Here is a 23,307-nt window from a genome sequence, read left to right on the forward strand (position 1 = left end):
GTGAATTTTTTAATGAAATTAAAATATAAATAATTCAGTTTCTAGTGACACATATTTCTGCCAAAAGGATTCTATTGTACACAACAAGATGGATCAACCAAAGAACAAACAGCAAGACAGAAAAAACAAACACACGGAAGAGTCGAACAAGGATGCAGCGTTAGCGATAATCTCTGAGGATGCCGGCCCCCAGCAGTGTGGGTGTATGGATGCAGACGGGCTCGCTCGCTCAATTACTGTTCCGCTCAATAACTGTGCTGCGAAATCTACAGTGTCTGTGAACTGTATCCACCATGCTCTCCTCCTACATATATTTCCCTCCCGCCCGTTCCATTCCCTCATCAATCCCTCTCTCCCTTCTTTTGCTAGTCGCAGCACACGGGCATCACGATTTCTAGCCTACTTGTTAGCACTCCACTCATGTAACTGTCGCTCCAAGATGCTTTCATCCTACCTCTCCTTCGCTGTTCACTGTTTGAGAAACTGGAGCATTACATAAAGCAGAAGATGTGGGTGCAAAATGTTGTGTACGAGTGCGTGTGTGCATTATGCGAGTGTGCATTCACCTGCTTTGGTGAAAGTTAATTTGAAATGATCTGTCAATTGCATGAACTGGTATGAATTAAAAAAAAGTAAATACACACAAATTGAGGGTTTCAAAATATTCTGAAAGAACAGGTTCTAATTAACTTTCCTTGCCTAAATATTTTCACAGATGGACCCGAAAATTTCACCCTTTAAATGCACCTCAAAGATGATTTAATATAATATCTGGTGAATGTTGTGTCATCTCTGAATGGTTGGCCTTTCTTTTTTTTTTTTTTTTTTTTGTTACCTTATGTGGTGTGGGGATGGTGTGGTTTGAGCAGCCACACCTGACCTGGATCGGGGTCAGGAACCCCCGATTTCTTGATTAGAATTGAGATCACGATTCTTAGAGAGAGACATAGCACACAGTGCATCAGTGAAGAGAGCACTGGATTGCAGAATAAATCTATGGCTATTGAACAGAGATTTTGACATTTATTTAAAGCTGTGCTAAAAATAATTGAAAGTATAAAGCCTAAAAGCACAATTATCGCCACAATTGACTGGAATTTTACTTTCCTTTTAGTGAATCAAACAAAAACAAACTTAATTTTGGCACCCTGAACTGTCAGAGGTGAGTTGACTAGCTCCGACCAGTACCACTTTTTAACTAGTAATACTGATTTTCACAAATTGATATCCTACATTTTGAGAATTTGCTGATAGACTATCAACTGAGCTATAAGGCTACTTTTACATAACACTATACATTTAGCTCCATATTTACATCCAGGGTTTTTTTCAACCTTTTAGCCAGAACTTTTCATCTTCACACTTGGCCATACAGGAAAAGTGATGATCAATTTAACATTCTCACCCACTGGGAAAGCCCTGCACTAATTCATTACACAATGATGTAAAATGATGCAATTTTTTGCTAATAATGATGGGTCATCAGGCTTACCCCCATTTCTTTTCCATATTCATGTAACTATACAGTAGGGTCATGTTATTTAGTGTAATTATTTAGTGTCTTTGTTGAAATGTCAAACTTGTGTCCCAAAGCAATGTTCAGCTTTTATACCATTTGTGACATATACCGGTGGAGGTCACCAGAGAGAATATACAGGTACATCTCATAAAATTAGAATATCATTAAAAAGTTTAATATTTTTTGTCCCTCATTTCAGAAAGTGAAACCCATATATTATATAGATTAACTACACATAGAGTGAAATATTTCAAGCTTTTATTTCTTGAGATTTTGATGATTGTGGCTATAGATAATGAAAACCCAAAATTCAGTGTCTCAGAAAATTCGAATGTTGTGAAAATGTACAATATTGGAAAGTGATGGTGTCACACCCTAATCAGCTAAATAACTTAAAACACCTGCAAAGGTTTCCTGAGCCTTTAAATGGTCTCTCAGTCTGGGTCAGTAGGCTACACAATCATGGGGAAGACTGCTGACTTGACAGATGTCCAGAAGACAGTCATTAACACAGTAAGCCACAAAAGGTCATTGCTAAAGAAGCTGGTTGTTCACAGAGTGCTATATCCAAGCATATTCATAGAAAGTTGAGTGGAAGGAAAAAGTGTGGTAGGAAAAGGTGCACCAGCAAAAGGGATAACCGCAGCCTTGAGAGGATTGTCAAGCAAAATCCATTCAAGAATTTGGGGGAACTTCACGACGAGTGGACTGAGGCCGGAGTCAGCGCATCAAGAGCCACTACGCACAGACGAATCCTAAGCATGGGCTACAAATGTCGCATTCCGCGTGTCAAGCCACTCCTGAACCAGAGACAAGCCAGAAGCATCTTACCTGACCTGTGGAAAAAAACAACTTGTCTGTTGCTCTGTGGTCCAAAGTCCTCTTTTCGGATGAAAGTACATTTTGCATGTCATTTGGAAATCAAGATCCCAGAGTCTGGAGGAAAAGTAGAGAGGCACAGAATCCACATTGCTTGAAGTCCAGTATAACCTTTCCACAGTCAGTGATGATTTGGGCTGCCATGTCATCTGCTGGTGTTGGTCCACTGTGTTTTCTGAAGTCCACAGTCAACACAGCCACCTACCAGGAAATTTTAGAGCAATTCATGCTTCCTTCTGCTGACAAGCTTTATGGAGATGCTGATTTCATTTTCCAGCAGGACTTGGCACCTGCCCACACTGCCAAAAGTACCAAAAGCTGGTTCAATGACCATGGTGTTACTGTGCTTGATTGGCCAGCAAACTCGCTTGATCTGAACCCCAGAGAGAATCTATGAGGTATCGTCAAGAGGAAGATGAGACGCCAGACCCAACAATGCAGATGACCCAAAGGCTGCAATCAAAGCAACCTGGGCTTCCATTATACCTGAGCAGTGCCACAGGCTGATCGCCTCCATGCCATGCCGCATTGATGCAGTAATTCATGCAAAAGGAGGCCCAACCAAGTATTAAGTGCATAGAAATGAACATACTTTTCAGAAGCCTGACATTTCTGTTTAAAATATCCTTTATTTATTGATCTTATGTAATATTCAAATTTTCTGAGACACTGAATTTTGGGTTTTCATTATCTATAGCCACAATCATCAAAATTTCAATAAATAAAGGCTTGAAATATTTTACTCTGTGTAATGAATCAACATAATATATGGGTTTCACTTTCTGAAATGAGTGACAATAAATATTTAACTTTCATGATTCTAATTTGAGATGTACCTGTATACAGGTACTCTCACTTAACGACCTACCTGTTTAGCGACCGTTCGGATTTACGAGCTTGATTTACTCTCTGACCAGTCTGTATTGTACATTGCGTACAATACCATGGCGTACCCGCCATCTCAGCGTCAAGCATCTCGCGCATCATCGTTCTTAGTCTCAGTGTCGTTCCCGCCGTCTGTCAGTATTCACTACACTAGCATTTGCAATCGCCACGCCCCTTATCATGAAATAACACGGGCCCTCGCTTATCTACCAATTCGCCTAACGACCTGGTTGTAGGAACGGAACTCTGTCTTTAAGTGAGGAGTATATGTAGCCAGCCGGCCCCCAGAGATGGCTCTTTTTCTCACTCCCCCCTTCCCCTCTCTATCTCTCTCTCGCCCATCTCTCCCCTCTATCCTTCACTCTCTCCCTCCCTCTCTGGCTCTCCTCCAGAACAGAGCCCTGGTGCATGCTCTTAAAACGTTGTACCGGCACTCAACAAATATTAATCTTCTTATCACTGTTTTTTTTCTCCTCAGTCCAGCCATCCAGTCCACATTAATATTAACCATCACCGTTCTTGTACTGGACTCTTGTCTAGTACAACCCAGACAGCATGCAAAGCCAGTTTCTGTCAGTGAGGCTTAGTCACTGCTTTCAGCTCTCCCACTCCACTCCTCCTATCAGTGCCACCACTTCTGACACTCTCTTGGCCATAGAGTTTTGACCCTGACCCAGGCCTCACACTGTAGCTTAGCAGCTGTTATACAAGATTACTCACACATCAGAAATTAGCAACTGCAGCGAGTGAAAACAGCTCTTGCCACTATTTACTTCATCCCACTAATGGCATTTGTAGGTTATGGAGGAACACATTCAACATGTGTTTTATTGGAGCAAATTGTTGCACACCAGCTCATCAGGAGCATAGATTCAGGTTCAAGACTGGCCTGAGAATGAGCTCATTCTCTGGTTTTAACTTTTATTTCTTTTTGAGATGACAGGTATTATTCAAATGTTATTATTCTATTCTTTACCGTGCAATTATTTTTTAATTTGTAAACTCTATTCTGGTGGAGTGGTGCTCAGAGCCGAAAAATAATATACGTTTAGAGTTTATATATAGACATTATATAATCCATAGAATACAGTGTGGAATCTTATATTATTATAATATAATATAATATAATATAATATTATAATAATTATTATAATATATAATAATATTACAGTTATATAATAATAATAATAATCATTATTATTGTTATTGTTATTTTGTCGTATTTCTCATCAAATCCGGATGGTTGGAAAAGGTAACATTAAGTATTCCCTATAATTCAGTGTACTGATTTGTCTATTTTATATAGACATAAATTTTATTTAACATCACTTTCTCCAACCCTTCTCTTATGCTCTTTTTCCAGGTTCAATGTACAATGAATTTGAAGTTTCCAGTTTGTTATGAACTTTTGACCATCGCTAGTGAGACTACATGAGGCGGAACAGAATCCCTCTAACTCTAAATCCTCAGCCATATGATAATGCATGAAGACAGCTTGAGTGATAGGATTCTTTTTAGCATCAGGCCCTGCAGCACATAACTAGGGCTGTCAAACACTGACAGTTGGTCTCTCGCTGACATTCTGGAAGAGTGGAAAGTTATCTCAGAATCATACACACATACACATGTATTGAGTTGAGCTCTCCCAGCCAGCTGGTCTGTGCAGCTGAGCTGACATTTGAGTAACATTTGGGGATGGTGGCTCAGGAGGTAGAGCTGGTCATCTAGTAATCTAAAGGTTGCTGGTTTGATCCCAGGCTCCTCCTGCTAGCATGCTGTAGTGTCCTTGAGCAAGACACTTAATGATGGCTGCGTTCGTCAGTGTTTGAATAATTGTAAGTCGCTTTGGATAAAAGCGCCTGCTATATGTAATCTAAGGCCACAGCAGAAGGATGTGTTTTTTTTGGGCATACCAGCAGTGGGGTCCTCATATGCCACCTATCAAGAATGAAGGATGCACATCACTGGCCAATCCTAGCTATTATGGTCAAATTTACAGCAAATGACTTATCAATACCTACTCGCAATGAGCTCTCAGTTCTAGAATGAACATTCTGGGGAATCTTAAGGAAGGGCCCTGCACCAGGAATTGGAACCAGGAATTGGAGGCCAACATTGCATTCTTGTTGTTAAGGGTAAACTTAAATTAAATTTGGAGCAAAATTTTACTGTCACAAATGTTGGTTTGACCAGTACCTGCAGCTGAGCCTGCTTATAAATTATTTTTTTCACAAAAAGCCAAATGGCAAAAGTTAACATAGTTGCATCACTTGCTTTATTTTTTTTTTCCTAGTTTCACAAAAACAGCTACAAAAACTCAATCCAAGAACCAATATTCAAAGGAGCCTATTTTTATTACACTGCAACATATGGCCAAAACAAAAATCATATTTTCCTATATATTAGTGTCAATTAAATTTTGTATAATTTTATAATTCATAAAATAAATAAATAAATAAATAAACAAATCGATAATAACCAAGGAAATACCATTAACAACAGTATCACATCATGTAGCCCCGAATTTGTGCTAGTATATACGCATCTAAAATTAGGTGCACTGCTCAGCCCTGCACTAAGTGGGAGGTTGATTGGTAGGAATAAAAAGGGATGTCATGACAAAGAAAGCCAGTCACACAGTAAACATCATTGTTGCCAATACAGGGGTTGAGTACCAGGATTGGAATATTTATGATAAGTTTATAGGCAAGCGACCAAGCTGATTGGTCTGTGGTAAAATGCTTTCATGACTCATAGGTAAACAAAATAGAATCTGACCAATCACAGTCTATCAATCTTGAACAGCAGGGTTGCATAGCAGGGTTGACCACCATATTGCCCACCACATCTCAACTGAGGTGGGCAATGGGTGCATTCAATTCTAGCAGTTTTACAATTAATGTGTTTTCTTTCAGTAGAGGTCTCATTTCACCGGCCACCATCCAAAGGGCGCGCGCGTGTGTGTGTGTGTGTGTGTGTGTGTGTGTGTGTGTGTGTGTGTGTGTGTGTGTGTGTGTGTGTGTGTGTGTGTGTGTGTGTGTGTGTGTGTGTGTGTGTGTGTGTGTGTGTGTGTGTGTGTGACAATTAAAGATCTTCTTCTTGTTCTTCTGTTCTATTAATATATGTGTAATTACATAGTCATACAGCGATTGTGAAGGATTGGAGCTCGATTTAAAGACAGGCAAGTGATTTATTACCAAAACATATTTGTAACAGAACTGACTGAGTGATTGTCCGGAGTGATGGGTGGTTGCAATTTATAGTCAACCTCCATGTCATCCTGTATAAATGTCTTGTTCTGCAGCTTATTGCTGAGGTCATCCACACAGTGAAACAACGATCTATTTTTTTTTTTTTTACTGAAATGTGAGCCTTGCATAACAGAGTAGCCTACACCAGACTGCAGTCCATCAATGGATTGGTTTTCTACTTTTGAGTCTCTAATGAAGTATTTAACCTGGTAAACCTGGGGAATATTGAATTCTGTGATGGTGTGATCGATCATGTTAAAATATCTGGACACCAGAGGATGGATGGATCACCTCACTCCATTTGCAAAATTACATGTGAGCTTCTTGAGTTGAAGATGATAATACCTAACCACACAAGAGAAGCATAAAGTTGATACTGTAGGAAAGATAGTAAAATAAAATCAAAATACATTTTCCCTTTTATTAGTGACAATTATATTTTGTATAATTTACTATATATATATATATATATATATATATATATATATATATATATATATATATATATATATATATATATATATATATATATATATATATAAATGAAGAAACAACCTCATCATAGCTCGAGGCTCCTCGTATACCAAGGGTCGGCAACCTTCAGCATTAAAAGAGCCATTTGGGCGTGATTCCCACCAAATAAAACCCACCTGGAGCCGCAAAAACTATTTGACCGCTATAATGAAGATTACACCGGATATACAGTATAGTTTTATTACACTTATGCTATGTACTGTATATAAGAACTGTAGTTCGTTGCATTTATGGAATAAAAGAACTACAAACTGATAAAGACACACACTCAATTCTTTTGAACTCTAAAAGAAAGAATACTGGCACGTATAATTTTTCTTTGAAATAAAATACAAAATGCAGGTCCTTCACTTATTTGTAGATTTGAAAAAAATAAATATTCACTTTAATTATAAGGGGCAAAACAAAGTTTATGTTTTATCACCACATAAGTCTATTTCAGTGTGCCGTCATCCGTGACTATTTCCTCAGTTGCGTGCCACAGTCAACCGTCGACCTGTATATGAAACACAACTACATCAGTTCAGGGTCCGATATAAATATCTATATTTGCAAAATTAATAGCTTGTTTCTCTCACCTGCTTAATGCGATTTCTGCCCCTGAACTTCACTGCAGAGCTTCTCCATTTCCTGTCTGTATGATGTAACTTTGAGTTTCACACATGACTGTTAGCTGTCATCAGTGAGTCTTGACCGATTTTTGCTTTTTATGAAGTTGATGGTGGAAAACACTTCCTCGCACAAGTATGTGGATCCAAAGATGGACAGGACCCCAAATGCGTACTTGTTCATGTTCAAATAGGTGTCGGGAATGGCATTCCATGTCTCGATTACACTCCGCATTCCTATTTTCCTCAGAAACCTTTCTTTTTTTTGGATGTATCCATGGTTAGCTTACCGGGGTTCGAGAGCTCAAAATAAGTCACCAGCCTGTCGGCAACAGGTGACGCATACAAGGTGCGATGCATATTTTGATCGACAAAATATTAAAACACGTTTTATTTCAATGTTACAAGATCACCAAAATCGACCGAATCATAACTATTACATTTTAACTAAATAGAATAACATTTATTTAAATTAAATAGCCATTATTTATTCATTATTATTAGTTTATACTATTTTCTCAAAGCCACAGGGAGCCACGGCAGAGGGATGAAAGAGCCACATGCGGCTCTGGAGCCGCAGGTTGCCAACCCCTGTCCTATACAGATCATTCTTGATACACTGCATCTTACATAATCCATTCCATCAAAGAACACATTCATCACAGACAGCATTCACACACCACTTTTTAAAGTGTGGATAAAGAATACATGAAATACTGTACATAAGAAAAACTACAGCACGTTGGAGAAAAATCCTCTAAGCATCTCAGGCTGCCCTTCCGTCCATTCCAGATATCCACAGAATTACTGTGTACTGCAAAAGATGACATCTTGAAAATTCTTCTTCTTCTTTCGGCTGCTCCTGTTGGGGTCGCGACAGCGGATCATCTGCCTCCAATACCTTCTGTTCTGCGCATCTTCCTCCCTTACACCAGCCGCCTGCATGTCCTCCCTCACCACATCCATAAACCTTCTCTTTGGCCTTCATCTTTTCCTCTTGCCTTGGCAGCTCCATCCTCAGCATCCTTCTCCCAATGTAACTCTCATCTCTCCTACACGTCTCGCGTCCCACTTTTTCACCAAACTGTCCAACCTGAGCTGTCCCTCCAATGTACTCATTCTTAATCCTGTCCATCCTCGTCACTCCCAATGAAAATCTCAACATCCTCAACTCTGCCACCTCCAGTTCAGCCACCTGGCTTTTTGTAAGTGCCACCGCCTCTAAACCATACAACATAGCTGGTCTCACTACCATCCTGTACACCTTCCCCTTCACTCTTGCTGGAACCCTTCTGCTAAGATCACTCCGGACACTCTTCTCCACCAACTCCACCCTGCCTGTACTCTCTTCTTCACCTCTCTTCTGCACTCTCCGCTGCTTTGGATGGTCGACCCCAAGTACTTGAACTCATCCGCCTTCTCCACCTCCACTCCTAGCATTCTCAGCTTTTTCGCTGCCCTCCCTTCCATTCAGGCACATGTATTCTGTCTCACTCCTGCTGACTTTCATTCCTCTTCTCTCTAATGCATGCCTACTTCTCCAGGCTCTCCTCAACCTGCCTCTCGTTAAAGATCACAATGTCATGAACCCTCACTGAGATCAGTATTCTTTGATCTACTCATTGAAGTTATTCTAGTTTTAACCTTGTCAGTAACTCTCCTGTCGTTTCAGATCCAGCCACTCCTCTCTTGGTACAACACCACCGAGGTTCCCAACTCTTCTCCTCACCGGCATCTCATTTGCTCATCAGGCACTCAGTACCTATACTGGCCTAGTTAATCGGTTCTGTGCCAGATTGTCTTTGCATAGGCTGAGCTTTCCAGTGTGCCGTCCAGTGATCTCGCTAATACCTTGTTGATTCTCCGTTTTTTTGATCCTCTGCCTCTCTTACAGATTCTGATTCTCTGCCTGCTCCTTGCCTGACAATTTGCCCTTGCTGACAGATTTCCTGGCTTTCATGACCCTGGTCTGTTTATTCTAATAAACCCCTGCTTTGTGAACCTTAACTTGCTCTCCTGCGTTGTGCTCTTGGGTTTACCTCTGTCAGGGATCCTAACAGCACAATCTGGCCAGAAATGGACCCAGCCGACACATTCACTCAGATGGCAAATCGACGTCCAGGCGGGGGCCCTGCGTCAGCACGAGCTACAACTCACCACTGTGGAGGAGGCTGTTCGGGAATCCTCTTCCTGTCATGATCACCTGGAGGCGACCGGATCGTGGCCTCCTTACCCTGGTACAGGGAGATCTAAGAGTGATTGACTACTCTATTGCATTTCGGACCCTCGCAAGAGAGAGAGAGAGTGGAATTCCGCCTCGCTGACCGACGCCTTCCACAACAGGCTCTCTGACGTTAAGGACGAGCTAGTGGCTTGTGATCCCCCGATGAGTTGCTACCGCCATCCGCATCGAAGGACGTCTCCAGGTGTGTAAGCGAGAGAGAGCCCCCCACCCCGAGCACCCCTAGTGACGCCCATGCAGCTCAGCGCCATCGGAGGGAGAACTGTTGTCTGTACTGTGGCCAAGGTGGACACTACGTGTCAAGCTGCCTGGTAAAAGGAGGGGCTCACGAGTCAGACAGAGGGTGCTGGTGAGCCGTGCTATCAGTACTCCCCAAGAGACCCTCTCGCCCGCTACTGCAAGCCCAGCTGGGGTTAACCAGGTCGTTTCACATGGTGGCAGTCCTGATTGACTCTGGAGTGGACGCAAGTGGATTTTCTGGACTCCCACAACAAGGCATTCCACAGGAGCCATTATCAGAACCCATTGACCCCAGAGCACTCGATGGTCACCTGCTCTCCTTCGTCACGCATCGGACCGTCCCGGTACACCTTGGCATATCAGGTAACCATCATGAGACTCTTTCCTTCCACCTCATGCATCCCCCCCACACCCGGTGATCCAGGGTTTTCCCTGGTTAGAGACACATAATCCACAGATCAACTGGGGAACGGGGTGCATTTTACAATGGAGTTCATACTGTGACTCTACTGTGACTCTGTATGCCTCAGATTGGCTCTGCCCTCTGTCTGTAGTTCAGTTTCTCCTGCAGAATTTCCTGATGTAGGGTTTATCATTAAAAGTTACGTGGGGATCAGTGGTGGGGTCCAGGCCTTGTTGCCCTATATCGACTGCTAAAATCACCAGCTGCACTTTGCATTGGTCCATCCAATGCAGGCAAAGCCATGTGAATGTTTTTTTTTTTTTTTAATCTATTAGAATCACTGCATTTCTTTTTTATCGTCATCATGTGTCACATAACTATGATGTGGCCAAGTGCCTTGTGGAAAATCAGGATGCTTTCAGAGAGCAGTGCTGCAACAGTGGATATCTACACAGAAGCATCAGGGTCGTTGATGATTCTGAGGAAGCAATCTCTTTGAAATACGAAGACTCCTCCTCAAAGTTCTTGGTGCCTTGAAGCCTGCAAATGCTATTCTACAGGCTCATTCTGTTGACCTGGGCTGTGCAGGCGAAGTAGTCAATGCATCTCTGCAGGCTCTGAGGGAATGAGAGATGATGGCTCATTGATTAATTTTTAGCTGCTCCAGCAGCTAAAAGAAAGAGGACAATGAGCTCACAGTCTAAAGGCTGTATTTTTCCATCCACTCTAGGCCACACCGAAACCTCTAAGGCTGCTTTCACAAATGCACTTCAGACAATGTCTGGACCTGATTATCCGGACATTGTCTGGAGTTGCCCTTTCACACATGTAACACACAACCGGAGACTGTCCGTGTCAGCTGGTTTACACTACCTGGAAATAATCTGTTGGTTTAGGCGAGGGGCGGAGCCTGGGTAGAGCATGCAGGAGGCAGGAGGTGACGCAATGACGCTGCAGGGTTCTAGCACACCCAAGATGGCGGATGAGGCTACCGACTTATCAGTAGTTGGGATTTTTGTTGCATTATTACTCCATTTATTTGGACATATCTGCAATATAATCGGTGAGGATCCTCAAGTCCTTCTACTCTGGAGCAGTGGAGAGCATCCTGACAGGCAACATCACTGCCTGGTTTGGGAACTGTACTGCCCAGGACAGGCGGGCCCTGCAGAGGGTGGTGCGTTCAGCTGAACGTACCACTGGAACTACCCTCCCCCCCTTGCAGGAGTTATACACCAGGAGGTGTAGTAGCAGAGCCCGTAGGATCATGAAGGATCCTCATCACCCCAACAACGGACTGTTTCAGCTGCTGCGGTCAGGCAAGCGCCTCCGCAGTCACGCAGCGAGAACAGAGAGACTGAGACGGAGTTTCTTCCCTCAAGCCATCAGAACTGTCAATGCTGACCTCACCAGGGCTCCTAACTGAGCCATGCACTAGGCTCCACTACCTACTGTACTGTATGTAGCATACTGTACCGCATACTGTATCACTGTTCAGGGTTGTTCGTGATGCCGTATTGCTGCGCCGTACTGTTGTATACTGTGCTGTATTATCCCAAACACTACCTCACACTATTCACATTCACATGCCACTTTAATTCACATGCCACTTTTAATGCACATATCTGTATATACATAGCCATATTCCTTTAACCTATTCCATTTTATTTCAATTTATTTTTTATTGTATTTTATTCTATATATTTTTTATCTTATTCTATAAGTATTCCACTTACTGTATTACGTTTTAGGAGTCAGTTAGTCGGTCTATTAGAAAGTAATTTTCTACTTTTTATTTTATTTTATTTTAGTACTTTTTCCTAGGACTTCTTGTGTGCTATCACCGGGTGCGTTGCATTACATTTCACTGCATATATGTATGGAAGTATGTATATGTATGTGACAAATAAAAATCTTGAATCTTGAATCTTGAATCTATAAAGCAGAAAGGAGTACGCAGCAGCTACACTCTGTGCACGAAGAACCGCACAAAGGTAAATAACTGGTGCATGATAGTGATGTCATCAACACGCAACACGCCCACTCGCTCACTGTGAATGCTGGGGACAATTACATGCTCACACATACCGCTCAATCAGACATTATACAGACTATGTACTACGGTGCAGGCTAGGTAAAGCCCGGACAATGTCGGTCCCAATGATTCGGGCATTTGCGTTCACACACACAGCTCATCCTGGTAATGTCCGGATAATTTCAGGCTTACAGTGCATGTGTGAAAGCAGCTTCAGACTTCTAGCCAGGTTCTGAAAAGAGTAAAACACTATGTAAGGGTGTTTTACTTCATTTTGAATTTGAATTCTTACTGTGCCTTAAGCTGTCTCCAGACAGCTCCACTGAATAAAGCTGAAAGCCCCTTTAAACCAACCAAGTCTCAACTTGGCCCTGACAGGCTGTGATTGGGCCACTCGGACACCCATCATATGGCCAGCAACCCAGTATATATATATACTGAGTCACTGCCTGTCATACATCCTCTTTGCTTATTCAGCTCTCCGCTGTTGGAAGCAAGCCCTCTTTTCGTAAATTAAGAAGAGAAAATTAAGGAATTATTATGTCAGCTGCGGACTTGACAACATGTGTGCGCACACCTGACCCGCAGGGATTCTCACCCATTATACGTCCGCTGTCTCGGCCATACACACGCGGAGGCGGCACTGTCGAGTCTGCCGCTGGATGTCATACGCATTTTTGGTCCCCTTCCCAGTCACCCCCATACTGCTGAAAGGCCAATGAGCATCTTGGGTGAGGGCGAAAAGGAGGAATTGGCTCTCCCATCCTCAGGCCTTGTTTCGAGGCCGCGCTCCCCCGCCTCTCTTGATCCCTCAGCATCCGTGCCAGGGGGATCAGGAAGAGATGACCGTGCATCAGGAGTTGCGGGACTTCCACGCCGCCCGATGGGGCTCCGAGGTGGAGGCGGAGGAAGATTCAATTGACCATATTGAAGATGGGGCTAGTGTGATGGAGCTGCTTGTAGACTCAGCCTATGGCATTGCCAAAACTAAGCTCCCTGCATTGAATCTGGTAATGAAAGGGACTCCTAGACATGACCCTAGACAGCCTGGTAGGTATCCACCGCCACCTTTCCCAATTCTGAAGACATTTCAATACATCTTCACAAATTTTAAGATTGCAATGTTTCATGGACAGTTAAATTACATAAAATATAAATATATAATATAATAATTCATATAATTATATTATATAATAATATAATTAATATAATATGAAAATACATACAGGGATTAATAAAGTGTTATCTTTAAAAAGGAATCGGAGGTTCATGGTTATATACCTACATTATTAAATCATTGGAAATGTGCAACGTTTAAGTGGAAATTTAACATGACATATTCGCGAGGCACATAGCCACTCGGGGTGTAACGATACACTTACTATGATACACGTATTGAGGCCCACCCCGTCCAAAGAAATAATAATTTATGCTGGCTCCACCCCACTGTGTGTCTTCTCCTCTCACTACATGTATGCATACGTAGCTATGAAGCGAGGTAAACACTCTACAAAGAAGTACCCAAGACAGGAGCTGGCTTCAGGTGTTTTTAATGTAAGCATTATGACACCGTCAAACAGTACGAAAAGTTTGCATATTAGCATATTAACAATCAATTTCAATCCAAATGAAATGAACACATAAAAACACTCCCAATAAAAATAGGAATAACTACTAAAAGCCTATACAATAAAATATACTCAAACTCAATAAGAGCTTTGTGATGTACTGTCATATGCTGTAACAACATGCTTCTAAAGCAGTGGTACTTAACCTTTCCCAGCTCAGGAGCCACATTAACAAAAAACACAGAACAGTAGTGTGAGAGTAGTAGTGAGACCAGCTACTGTATGTTGTACAGGTTAGAGGCAGTGGCACTGACAAAAAGGCAGGTGGCTAAACTGGAGGTGGCAGAGTTGAGGATGTTGAGATTTTCATTGGGAGTGAGGAGGGAGAGGATTAAGAATGAGTACATTAGAGGGACAACTCAGGTTGGACGGTTTGGTGAAAAAGTGAAAGAGGCGAGATTGAGATGGTTTGTACACATGTGTAGGAAAGATGAGAGTTACATTGGGGGAAGGATGCTGAGGATGGCGCTGCCAGGCAAGAGGGAAAGAGGAAGGCCAAAGAGAAGGTTTATGGATGTGGTGAGGGACGACATGCAGGCGGTTGGTGTAATGGAGGAAGATGCGCAGAACAGAAGGTATTGGAGGCAGATGATCCGCTGTCGCGACCCCTGACGGGAGCAGCCGAAAGAAGAAGAAGAAATTTCTGAAACGTCCCCTTCCTCCATCAAACCATTATGCATTTTAAAATAAGGCTACTAGTAATATCTTATTAAGGAATGAAAAGCATGATGTATGCAGTAATTGCAATTTATTATTATTATTACCATTCCCATATTATTATTACCATTGGAACCACAAATGTATTATTATACATAAATGATGTACAAATATATACGGGGAGACTGCCAACCAGAAGTTACATAGAGAAAGCAACGTTCTGACTGTATTGTGTATGTCTGCTGTGGCTGCTGCGGTAGATGCCATGTTCTCTAGAATGTCGCACTTAAATTAAGTTAAACGGCTTAAATAAAAACTGTGGATTGATACAAAAGTTGTTTTTTCTATTTATTAATTGCATTGAGGCTGTTGTGGTGCTTGTAGCGTGGAAATCGATGAAGGATTTGGACATGATGGTCTCGCGTGGCACGGTTGGTACGGGGATAAGTTGCGGTTTCAAGTTTCCTGAAGTTCATGTGTTAGAAGCAGGAAAAATGGACAGCCGTAAGGAACTGAGTGACTTTGACAAGGGCCAAATTGAGATGGCGAGACAACTGGGTCATCTCCAAAACCTTGAAAATATCGAAAATGTACAGAACCGTTACATTACTGTATTGTATTGTATTGAACTGAACTATGAATTTGGTGAGCTGCTGCACGTCTATGAGCCACACAGAGAAACATTGAGAGCACAAATCATGTGCCCTTGAATGTTTGGTGGGTGTGCTGTACTGCCCACCCCTGTGGGCAGCAGGCGGCGTGGCAAGTTCTCTGGTTCAAGCTGTCACCGTTATATCTGGTTCCCTCTTGTGACTGTCAGGGCACTGGGTTGTGCGGGAACAAATAAAGCATTTCTAAATCATTTCGGAATAATGCAATATTATTTTTTAGTTTGTTTTCAGACACTACATTTTGGACTTCATTATGTGGCCTTTTCACCCAACAGTTCTCAAATGGTGGGAAAGAATGTTTCTGCAGTGGTTTCCCTAAAGGGATTGAAAGCATTCCAGATTGATCCCCACAGGGAAGCCCGCAGGATCATGCAGGATCCTCATCACCCCAACAACGGAGTGTTCCAGTTGTGCGGTTTGGCAAGCGCCTCCGCAGTCACACAGCGAGAACAGAGAGACTGAGACGGAGTTTGATCTAATGGACTGAGACACACACATAGGCCCCACTGCCTACTGTACTGTATGTTGCATACTGTACTGCATACTCTATCACTGTACTGGGTTACTGCGCTGCATTGCTGTTCTGTTCGGTGTTACTGTATTGCTGTGCCATACTGTTGTATACTGTACTATATATCTCAACACACACTACCTCACTTTATTCACATGCAACTTTACTGCACATATCTGTATATATACACACAAACAGTTCCTCTTATTTCTATTTTGATTTCCCGTTCAGTACATAACCTTTTTACTCTTATTTTATTCTATTACTAACTGCATTATGTTTAAGGAATCCGTTAGTTCAGTTACTTTAGTCAATTAGTAATTAGTTAGCTGTTGTGTTTGTACTTATTGTGCATAATCTCTTGGTGCGTTGCAATGACATTTTACTGCATATATGTATGCTTGTATATATATGTATGTGATAAATAAACATCTTGGATCTTGAATCTTGAGATTGAAACCATGGCAGGACAACTGCATATTTGGCTCTGGTTTACAACGCTATCAAGCTGACCTTAATAAAATAATGAGAGCCTTTTAACGTACATCATATTGCTTATTGTTCTGCTAGATTACTTTAGTGTAGATATATTGAATACCTGATGACAAAGTATTTTATTTTTCTTTGATTGCGCAGTTTAAAATACTGCATGGTCAGGACAGGAAGACTTTGATTAAAGTTATAGGAAACATAAGGAAGTGGAAGGATTACGGAAGTGCAGGATAGAAGTTGAGAGTATTTACACAAAAAGCAAGGAGGAGGGTGCAAGATTTCCAGAATCTATATATGTGTATTTATTGAGCTGTTTCTGTTATAAAGTGTTCTTAGATTATTTATTGTTATCAGTCATTTGTGGTTCGATTATTAAATAAAGAAAACATATATTCTTGTACATTTGGTAAAAACATAAATAGCATAATAACACCTTAATTTTCATTTAGTGAATATAAGAAATGATTGCCTTCTAAGCTGATATCTAATTTTAATGGCCTTGATGATTTTGAAATTAAACTGGTACGTTGACATATAGGCCTGGGTTTTGTTATTATTTCTGTTAGTGCATATACAATATGCCTTTCAAGCTGACAGCCATTTTTAATGGTCTTGATGGTTTTATTGGAAATCTGTAGTTCACAGGAGAGAATCTGTGTTCAAAGTTAAACAACATATAAACAATAGTATCTGAATTTAAAAATACTTCCTTTGTATTGATTATACATGAATTCTGTGATTTTTACATTTAAATATCCATTACTGCAAGCTTGTCTTAAGAACAAAAAAAGTGATTAATCACAGCAAATTATGCGATTAATTAGTTAATTGTTTTTTTAATCTATCGACAGCCTTAATATATACACCTATCAGCCACAACAATAAAACCACCTGTCTATTACTGTGTGGGTCCCTCTCCTGCGGCCAAAACAACTCTGACTGTTTAGGAAGGGTGGTACATGTCAAAGTAACATCCACATGAAGGTTAGGACCCAAGGTTTCCCAGCTGAAAACTGCCCAGAGCATCACACTGCCTCCGCCGGCTTTCCTTCTTCCCATGTTTGTGCCATCTCTTCCCCAGGTAGACGACGCACACACACGGCCATCCACATGATGTAGAAGCAAACGTGATTGATCAGACTAGGCCACCTTCTTCCATTGCTCCATGGTCCAGTTCTGACGCTCACATGGCCATTGTAGGCTACATTGTACCATTGTCCGGTTGTCCTTCCTTGGACCACTTTTGCTAGGTACTAACCACTGCTTACTGGGAACATCACACAAGACCTGCTGTTTTGGAGATGCTTTGACATAGTCGTCTAGCCATCACAATTTGGCCCTTCCAACACAACAACCTCAAGAACTGACTGTTCACTTGCTGCCAAATATATCCCACCCCTTTACAGGTGCCATTGGAACAAGAAGAGGAATGTTATACACTTCACCTGTCAGTGGTTTTAATGTTGTGGCTGATTGGTGTGTGTGTGTGTGTGTGTGTGTGTGTGTGTGTGTGTGTGTGTGTGTGTGTGTGTGTGTGTGTGTGTGTGTGTGTGTGTGTGTGTGTGTGTGTGTGTGTGTGTGTGTGTGTGTGTGTGTGTGTGTGTGTGTGTGTTTGTGTGTGTGTTTGAGTGTGTGTGTGTGTGTGTGTGTGTGTGTGTGTTAAATATATTGTGTACATATATAATTAGTGATGTGAAAAAATCAACAAGTAGATAAACTTGACCTTACCTCTGTTACCTCTAGGTAAACTAGAGTTATTCAGTCAGCTATCATCAGCCTACATATTTGCATTCATGTTACAAAAATATCAAAATTGAGTAATTAGAAAATGACTTATTTGAAACTCACAACTCAAAATTAAAATTGATTTTTTAATGACTATAATTGCAGCAGCTGCAGAAGGGCACTTAAAACCAAAGGTTATCCTGTTTAAGTGTAACACGTATTGAGTATGTTGAAATCTGATCTGCTGCTACAAACTCACAAGCTCCCAGTCCACTAAAATAAAATTTGCCCCTTACTTGATGAACAGCGGTTGTTGGAGCTTGGAGTATCTTCTCTCAATCACTGGTGATCTCATGTGCATATAAACTGAGCCTGAGGAAGGAGAGAGACTTAATTATTAAATTATTTGTCAGATTTGAGACTAAGGCAAACCTGAATAAAAAGCTTTCTAGCGGGTTAGCGTAGAACAAGTTATAAAGGAGACAGGACACCCGCATACTGCTCAATATTTATGCTTCAAAAACACAGCATTTGAGATATGCCTCCTACATGTATGAAGGAGGCCCCAGACCAAAAAAAAAAAAAGCAAGTTACAAGTGTGTTACAGGTGTCCTGTCTTCTCAATGGCTATTTTACATCTTTTGATTTATGTTTAAGTACTTAACTATCAACAACAGTGCTGTGACACCATGTAGCAGCGCAAAATGTACAAGACAAAATGGGAGACTTAAGAGGGGATCTTTTTAAAACCAGTAATAGGGAAATCCCCCTTAAACCATATACGTGCCTTCATGGACGTAGAAGGATGAACATTCTGCACTTGCCTTGTTAGTATTAACATTTATGTGTATAAATAAAAGGGCGATCAGTTAGAACTTTTGCTCAGTTTCAATTACAAGTCAGCTCAGATATAACCAAATGTTTTACATTGGGAAGAGGAATGAAAGGACATCATTTGGAGAGGGGTTGGAGAGGTTTTTTTGTCTCTGCCCCCCACCCTTTTAAAAACATCTAACCAGTTACGACTAGGCTGAGATATAAAAATCCCTTCCTGTTAAGCCTGAAGATGATGTCAACTGGTGACATCATAATGCCTGGTGATAGCGTGACCTTCCCCAGATGTTCCCCTTATCTGTCTATTTTTAGAGACGTATATATGAGGTTCCAGGGGCTCCAAGCAAAGTGATTAATGGTTAAAGGAACAATAGACAATTTTTCACCTTCCCCCACTAGTGTTTGTGGAAACACAAATGCCAAGTGGCATTATATTTTGTGCCGCTGATGCAAAGACAAACAGATCGTTTTACGTTTTCCTAAGAGTGCTCCGTGGAAATGATCAACACCACTTTGGAGATAAGAGAGAAGGAAGAAGCATGTTCACTTATGATGTAAACTGAAATTGTCACAGTTTTTGATTCATTTTATTTATTTTGGTTGCGCAATCATAGACCGATCAGCCACAACATTAAAACCACTGAGAGGTGAAGTGAATAACATTGGTCATCTTATTCCAATAGCACTTGTCAAGGCTGGGATATATTAGGCAGCAAGTGAACAGTCAGTTCTTGAAGATGTTGAAAAATGGAAGCAGGAAAATGGAAGCAGGAAAAATGGGCAAGTGTAAGGATCTGAACAACTTTGACGAGGGCCTAATTGTGAAGGCTAGACGACTGGGTCAAAGCGGCAGGTCTTGTTGGGTGTTCCAGGTATGCAGTGGTTAGTACCTACCAAAAGTAGTCCAAGGAAGGACAACCGGTGAACCGGAGACAGGGTCATGGATGCCAATGGGCTCATTGATGCGGGTGGGGAGCGAGTCTAGCCCATCTGGTCCGAAACCACAGAAGAGCTACTGTAGCACAAAATGCTAAAAAGTTTATGCTGCTATGATAGAAAGGTGTCAGAACACACAGTGCATTGCAGCTTGCTACGTAAGGGGATGTGTGGCGGCAGACCGGTCAGAGTGCCCATGCTGAGCCCTGTTGACTGCGAAAGCGCCTACAATGGCTGGTACAATGACTGAATGGACACATGAGCGTCAGAACTGGACCATGGAGCAATGAAAGAAGGTGGCATGGTCAGATGAATCACATTCGCTTTTACATATGTGGATGGCCCGGGTTTGGGTCCAATCCAATCGCACATCTGTGGGATGTACTGGAACAACAAGCCCGATCCATGAAGCCCCAACTCGCAACTTACCGGACCTAAAGGATCTGCTGCTAACGTTTTGGTGCCAGATTCCACAGGACACCTTCAGAGGTCTTAAGGAGTCCATGCCACGACGGTCAGAGCTGTTTTGGCGGCACGAGGAGGAGCAACACAATATTAGTGCTTAATACAGATGGTTTTAATGTTGTGGCATTATTCTATAGCTATTATTTTCCGTTCATTTTTGATTTCCAAGGGTCGTTACCAATGAGCGCAGCCCAAAATATCTCTGGATGCAATTGGAAAGACCTACAACCAATCAGAGCACCGAAATGTGTGACGTAGCACTGAGCAAGTGAGTTGGTAAATTCAACTTTTACCAAATCCTGTCGGAAATACAGCATCACATCTTTCACATACACATCTTTCTGATCAACAAAAGCCTTTTAGAGAAAATATACCGTGCAGTTTGTTTAATACTGTCACAATAGCGATTCAACAGACTGTTCCACATCAGTAGCAGCCATTTTGGCTGTTTATGAAAATGCCTCAAAGGCACTTGTCTGCATCGCGATCGTATCAAACCTGCCGCATATTAAATAAACTGTTGATGTGATTGGCCCGACCCTGGCAAGGTAGGGTGGAAATGTGTTTGAATGGGAGGGTAGCCAGACGTATTCTACAGAGCAAAATAAACATGAACTCGCTGGTTAGTCTGGTTCCCAGGCTAATTACACTGTGCAATCAACATTTACTTCATAATAAGTAAAAGCAAAAAAGGTTGTTTATTGCTCCTTTAAACATCTACAGGTTTTCATCTACAAGACAATACCACCATTAGATCATGTAAAATATTAACGGTATTGGCCATAGTTTCATGCTTATCTCCCTGAAAGGGATGATATTAGGGAATATATCATTTCGAACATGAGAAATCTTGTCCAATTGGGGTCCCAGATACTAAATATTGGGTTCCATGGCCTATGTAAAAGGAATTTTCCCAGAGGTTTCAATTTAATCCAGTCAGCTGTGGGCTATATCCTCTGCCTATTTTCCTTTCCTTTGTCTGGCATTAAAAAATGAAACTCAAGGACTTAAGTGGTATTTTTTTCATTTTCAAGGGCTTCACGCAAACAAATATAATTGATTTGCAATGTGATCTTCTTGAATTAAAATATAGTCTAATTTTCTATTTAAAAAAAAAATATATATATATTATTATTATAATAACCTTTATGATTAATAATAATTAATAACAATAAGCTCATTGTTGTCTATGATTATAAGTGTCTATTTCTAACCATGGTGGATTCAATTTACATTTCCCTGGCATAATCTATATTGCAAAGGCGATTCTGGAAAATGTTTATTACGTTACAATTTGATAAGAAAACCAGGGGAAGATATCACAGGTTTTCCCACAAGGACTTTTCAAGCACTTTGGCACAAAATGCGCTATTTTCAAGGTATTCCAGTAGTTAATTTCTGAGGACACAATTCAAGCACCTCAAGAACCCGGTAAGAACCCTGCGTTCTTACCGCGGCTCCCCTACTATTTGCTAGTTAGGGGATCATGATAAGATCATGAAACTAATAAGCAACCCAAGGTGTAAAACTGTTATTACCTGATGATTAACTTGACACAGGAAGCGTGATTCCGCTTGTTTGGGGGTAAATAAGGCAAAGGCTCTGGATACTGCACAGCAAAAAAAAAAACACCTCTCCACTCGGTATCTACAAAGTTTACGTGATTAGCAACTAGCAACACTACGGTGTTATATTTGTTTGGAAGCCTCGAATCCCAACTGGTGATTCCTCAATAGGTGAGCAGGTCGGCGTGAGGATCAGTGAGCAGAGGTTCCCACGCCACTACATCGTACTACTCCCCAAACACGTAAATAAAACGACGACACCGGCGCTCAAATGCACAACGAACGACAACTACGTTTGACTTCCCTTGTGATGCGGAGTATGAAACTATTAATTTGAGCCGCTGAAATTGACTCAATAAGTGACTTTCAATAAGTATCCGATGAGTAAGGTTCACAGGAACAAATTGTTTTTTTTCTTGAGCAGGTTTTTTGAGCTGAGCAGCCGCTTTGGACATTGAGTTGATAAAGCGCACTTCAGTCACTGCCGAGCGTCAGTTCGAAGCGGCGAGTCGGTCGGCAAAACAAGCTGTTTGGTGCGTAACCGCCACCTTCTGGACCGAAATGTGGCGCAGTAGAGTTGTAAGGAAAATATTTAAATAAGTGAACAGAAAATTTGAGTTGTAAATACATTCATAATTTTATTAGCAATAAACACACACACACACACAGACGTATACACGAACAAATATCAGAATCAAGCTTTATTGCCTAAGTACGCTTACACAAAAAAATATGCAAAACTATGATACATACAATTACATCAAAAAGACGAATAAAAATATAAACAAAAAACATCAAAATAGAGATATTTTAAAGTGTTAAATTTAAAGTGATAAATGTACATACATAAACAGAAAATAACTAACTTTCTAAATACGTAAATAAATAGACCTATAGAAAGTTCCTCAAAAAGTTAGTTAAACTAGTAGAAAAAAGTAAAAATGTGTAAAATAAAAGAGATAAATAAAGAAGCACATTAGCGCAAACTCAGCAAAGCAAGACATGCTCTTTAGAGACAATGGTATATCTCAGCGTATCAGAGCCCACAGAGGGCAGCCAAGCTTTGTTTATGCCATCACTTTTTTTATTCTTTATTCCTATGAAACGACACAATATTCAAAGTCGTATCATTAACTTTCACAAACGTGCAACAGCTTTTGATGCAACGTCTGTCTGGTTGTTTTTGTTTACTTTAGTCTAGTGACACCTAGTGAACGCCGAAGGGCG

This window comes from Zeus faber (assembly GCF_960531495.2).
Source record: "Zeus faber genome assembly, chromosome: 8".
Classification (NCBI taxonomy): Eukaryota; Metazoa; Chordata; class Actinopteri; order Zeiformes; family Zeidae; genus Zeus; species Zeus faber.